We start from the raw sequence: 6,035 nt of genomic DNA, 5'->3' as shown, positions 1-6,035 counted from the left end.
CCAGTTTTGATTTTTAACTCGAAGGACGACACGGACGCAAGCATTGAGAATTCAGCGTTGAAATTTGTCCACGCTATCATTTAAGTGGAAGAGACTCCAAGAAAGTGTCAATACGTTGAAGTCACGAGTCTACCTCGCGACGCGTCTTCGATTGCATGCCTATCAGGACTCTCCTGAAAGCATTTCCTACGTGACTTTGAGGCAGGCACTGTGGATAGGTTTGTTTGATCGCCAACGAGGTGATTACCGAGACAGATGAAAGAGCAAATGATGCGACCACTAAACACTGAGCGAAAGCCAGCGCGTAAATAACAATTCTGCGTCACAGTCATAGGATCTGCGAGAGTCTGGTAACCTTGTCTGCGACATTGCTCGAGAGTATGCAGACGTATTCCCGGACACAATTCCGGCCGAATTTCCTGCTGATTGTGGTGATCGGCACGAGATTGATCTCGTGCGAGGTTCGATGTATCACCTGACACGGCAGTGTCCCTGACCTCAAGATCAAGTCGAAGCTATTGAAGAATTTTTCGAGAGCCACCGCAAGGCGGGTCATGTGCGCGCGAGTACCTCGCCACATTCGAGCCAACCTTCTGCGTGAAGAATGCTACGGGATTTCGGCGGATAGTACAAGCACTTAATAAGCTAAATGATGCCACTTATTCTGCGCGAATGCCTATCCTGAGGAAGGACATGGTGTTAAACTTCATGTCAAAAAAATCATCTTCAATGCCATCGATCTAAGCGATGGCTTATACCAGATCCCGATGCGACCGAGCGATATACGGTGAGTACCCCAAGTGGCATGCTATGGGAATGGCAAGTGACGCCTCAAGGATTGAAGATTGCACTACCACTTTCAATCGCATGGTGTATCAAGCGTTTTAAGACCACTCCGGGACTTTGCTTCAAGTTTCTATGATGACATCTATGTCCATAGTCGCGCTGAGAGCAACCTTAGCGATGTTTAAGTTTACCTTCGACGCTTAAAACAGGTGTTTCAAGTCATGCGAGGCAAAAAGTTGTACGCGTATCTTAAGAGGTGTGTCTTTTGTGCACCGGAATTTCCGGTGCTTGGTTGCTATGTGAGAAAGTCGGGAGTTCGAGCTGATCCAGAGAAGGTGTCGTCAATCTGTTCTTGGCCCACGCCCAAGTTCCCGACGGAGTTGCGTCAGTGGCTCGGCTTGGCCAATTTCTTGCCTAAGTATACGAAGGATTATGCCGTTTCTATACTGCATTTGTCGCCAATTTTGAAGAAAGACGCCACGGGTCGTGGCATCCTGAGCATCAAGCTGCCTTCGATGCAATGAAAACGAGCTTGGCTTTACACCAGTGTTGGTCCTTTCGGACAAAATTCAAGCCAGTTCACGTGGTATGCGATGCAAGTGACATCGCAATTGGTTGTGCCCTCATGCAATCTGAAAAAGAGGGATGTTAACGAGCCTTGTGTTATCAGTCACGACACATAAAAGTTGGCGGAGAGGAATTATTTTGCTCATGACAAGGAGTTGCTAGCAATGCGCTACGCACTCATCAGGTTTCGCGTGCACCTTCTTTGGGAATGCACATTTGCTTTGGATACCGATCATTGCTGTACACAGCGATAAAGACTCCGCACTTATTCCAACAGATGGCACGGTGGCTGGATTTTTTTTCCGAGTACAACTCTGTCGTGCATTACAAACCGGATAAGACCAATGCTCTTGCTGATGCTCTGTCACGACGTCCCGACTACGATCTTCGGATCGCGCTGAGTCGCAGGTGACTGACGACGATGAAGAGGAAGATCGATATGCGATGTGTGAATCGCTGAATCTAAATCAGGTTACTCCCGAACTGTGCTTATTCGACGGAATAGTCGCTGCTTACGAGAATGATCCGGATTACGCGGAAATCATCGCTAATCTGCGCGCTTTCAGTGATGTTGCAATGAGAGCTCTGTCACGAACCAACCGTGACCATATTCAGCGATATAATTTAGACGGTGACCTGATTTTGTACAGCGTCGACACTTCAATGCCCCACGTACGGGAATCGCCAACTACTTGGATTTGCGTGCTCGGATCCTTCACGAATATCACGATGCCCCAGCTGGTGGCCACTTAGGTCGTGAAATGACCTTTGCGGCCGTGTCTCGCGACTTCTTCTTGCCCAACATGTACAAGTCGGTACGCTACTAGATTCGTACATGCAAAATCTGCCAACGGTAGAAGTCATTTCCATCGTCACAGCCCCTCTGCGAACGTTGCCGATTGTAGCTGAAGTATGGCATTCAGTTTCGATGGACATTATCTTCTGGCTAGCGCATGATAGTCAAAATCGGCGAGTGTCTTGGTTTTGTCGACAGATTCAGCAAGATGACACATCTGGTGCCTATCCTCGCTACAATCACCGTGGCATGCACACTTCATTGACGCTGTGTTTCGCCATCACGGCTTGCCGGAAAATATTGTTTCGGACCGTGATCACAGAGTCACATCCGCATTTTGAACGTCACTGTTCGAGCTTCTCGGGACGAAGCTGCATATGCCAGCCGCGGCCCGTCCTGAAACGAATAGGCAAAGCGAGCACGTGTGTCGAGTTCTCGAAGATATTCTTCAAAATCTGCTACTTCCTTCAAGAGTATGAGTGCATTTTTATTACGTTACTGAGCTTGCACTCAACAATGCTGTACACGCATCATCAGGGGTAACGCCATTTTTGTGGATTTGGTTCGACACCCTCGCGTTCCTACTTTGCTTGCCGTGGGTCGCCCCGTGGCACCTCGTGGCTCCACTCTGGGTGGGTGAAGGTGATAAACAGCGATCGAGTGCAGCCCACGGATTTTAAGTGCTACTATAGTCACCCGATATAAGGCGAAGTCTGCGATCTTGACTCCGCATGCCCGTATTATGATGTACTTAATGACCAGATTTCGGGTACTCGTACACCTACTGCCAACTACGCGCCGATTGAGTCGGCACGACCGCTTGAAGACGTGGCTGTGTCGGAGCTTATCCTCCAACGTCAAGTCATTACCCGGTTTGTACGTGATGCACTTGAGTTTGCAGTGGATACACAGAAAGAGAATGCAGATAAACATGGCAGGAAAAACATGAGCAAATCCCAGAAAGGTGTTTGTGTATTACTGTCTACAGAAGGCCCAAGAGATTAAGCAGTCACAAACCTTGGCGCAAGTAAACTCACGCCACGCTTAATCGGACCATTCAAGAGTTCCTAGGCGATCAGCGCCACCGACACGCTGGCAATTCCCTTATCGATGTGACTTCACCCGACGTTATACGTCAGATGGCTAAAGGAATATCGCCCAGCTACGATTCAGGTATGGTTCCTATAGCGGCGTCAGGGGCTTAGATCGACCGCCCCTTACCGCCTTGCTCGACGCGTCAACGACATCGGACGCGGCAGCGTTTCCGATGAATGCCCAGCACAGGGCGGCGACACATTCGTCTGCCTATCCTATTGCGCGCTTCTCGTCGAGATTCCGTTCTCGTGGTCTGGATGATATACGTTCACCGAGACATTATCGTTCTCGCCATCTTTTTCAATCTTACCCAAGACGATATTGATAAGGTGTGAACAAGGGTGTCGATCCTCAGCTGATGCTGCTCTTGAGCGTGCTGCACAGGCGGAGAGGACCGCGACGGAGATTGACTTCGCTGCCGAGAGTGGTGACGCCTGCGAGGCGCACAACGAATAATTGCAATCCGCTGTTCGTACAGACTGCGCTCGTACTTCCCAATCCAAGCTTGCTTGCATCATGTAGATGGTTGCACTCCCGATGATGGTGCTCGGGAGTGCTGTAGAATTGTGAGCCGTGCGATCTGTCATTGTGTGACTGTTAGAGTTTCGGCAGTCGAGCATTCACGGTTAATGGGTGCTGTTTTAAGAAGGAAGTGATGTAAAAGGCCACATTACAGAATTAATAGAAACAAAATAATAATGACATTTGTAGGCAGGCGCTGTGCCCGTAAAGGACCGAATATTGACCAATGATAAACCACCTGTAATTGAGTGATTCCTGAAAGGCGCGAACACGGCCGTAATAAGTACGAGATTTAAATATTTATCTTACTTGATACCTGATACTTGACTGGAGGCTTTTCGTGTAAGCTAGTGACGGTACAATCTAGCCTCGTTACAGCCTTGCTCTCGCATGATGGTTTGAATCTGCCTTTCCTTAAAGCCGGACTGGAAGAGTCGAACAAATTTTTCCTCTTAAGACCCCGAGATGCGAGTGTGAATTGGATGAGCGGTCATGGCGGTCGAAGGTCCGAAGCTATGCTCGTTGCATGTAATTGTAAAGGACCAGGTGCCTTCTGTTATTCGGAGGAGATTGTTGATGTGAACGTTGTATTCTTCGATGAAATCACTCAACCATAATGCTTAAATTTACCTTTCGATTCTTGTTCAACACCTTTTAAAGACACTCAATGAGTAAACTGCCTTTCGCTTTCGAACCCTCATACAAAGAGAAACGATATTCCTGATCTTTATCGACACAACTACACCTACTTATGCATCTAATAATGCAAACCCGGTTAGTGTCCTAATATCGACATAAGTGAAGGTGAGCGTCACTCGCAGTAATTAATTCTGAAACCCCTTCATTAATCAAGACGGAACCTATGTAATATGTAACGGAAAAAAATAGCCCTAATATCACACAGTCCCGTTAAGTACACTTGGTGTACTTAACGGGATGGTCAATTACTTTAATAAAGTAATAAGACCCTCGACTTGGGTGAGGTTCACATTGTGACCCGCCCTTGTGTATGTGATGCACATAGGTGCATTCACATTAGAAGGGATGACGGCTAGCACCATCCGTTACGCGAGGTATCTAGAAAGATACGCTTGCAACACATATTAGTGTTATCTACAGATATGACGTTTTTGATTGGTAATAATAGATATTAATGTCTAATACGATTAAAATGTAATTCTGTCCGAAAACTACTTCCTAGAACGGAAGTGCGCACGTGAAGCCGGATTACTGCTCCCGTGACGTCACTTAGTCTACGGCTTATAATTCGTTGGAATAGGTCGCTAAGGCGTACACCACAACTTCCTCACTGCACGCAAGAGAAGACGGTCTAACAGCTTCCTCGCTGTGCTAGGGTGTGTGTCTAAGCTGGGCAATGCAGATGTAGTCTACTTTAAATGCGACAAGCGCGGCCATATGACGGCTCGCTGCAATGCCAGGGTCCTGCTGGGTCAAAGATGCCCAGCAAGAGGACTCCCTCCCCGAAGGGCGATGGCAAGAACCAGCGTGTAAGACGCACGAGTTCTGCATCGACCACTTAGGGTTCGGGAACTTCATTTCTAGTAACTTCTCTTGTAAAGAGAAGTTTCCAGGGTTAGGTATGGAGAGTCTGTCTGACCTCATCTAAGCATGCTATGGTTGGCAAGTACCAACCATGGATATACTGGCGTACGCGCACATTTGCGAGCTCTACGCAGGACACCGGAAAGGATGTGCTCCTGCAAGAGGCGTATGCACTGACGTCGTGTCACAGTTGAGGGTGGGTTGACGGGATGTCAAGCGTCACCAATTTCTACCCAGCTCGTGGAGACTGGGGTAGTCCAAAGGAAAATGACAAGTTGTCATGTGTCCCTAGTCCTGCTCAGAACTGAGAGCCTGTGCAGTAGACGGCGAGCTGACAAGAAGTCATGCGTCGCATAAACCGGCACAGTGCCAAGAGCCTGGTGCGGTTGGAAGGGGTGCGTTAGCCAGGAGTGCAACGGCACTCGCTTCCCAGAAAAGGGTCGTGGTAACTCGAAAAACGAGTACCTGACAGATTAGGACGATCAAAGGCACGTCTAAACGAGTGACCTTTGGATCAGTCTCTAATGAAGAGGACGGGCCTTCGAACGAGGTGTTCGAGGCCGTCAAAGACGAAATTGCGGAGGCATCCTCAGTTGAGGTGCTCCGGCAAGTCTTTAAATCTGCCGAGGAGATAGTAAATCTCCCGGAGATGTCGTGGGATCTGTTCCTTGCCGAATTAAAGGAAGGAAAGATCCACGAAATAGTC

Source organism: Bremia lactucae, linkage group LG8 (genome assembly GCF_004359215.1).
Source record: "Bremia lactucae strain SF5 linkage group LG8, whole genome shotgun sequence".
NCBI classification, from domain to species: Eukaryota; Oomycota; class Peronosporomycetes; order Peronosporales; family Peronosporaceae; genus Bremia; species Bremia lactucae.
This window is presented reverse-complemented; position numbering follows the sequence as displayed.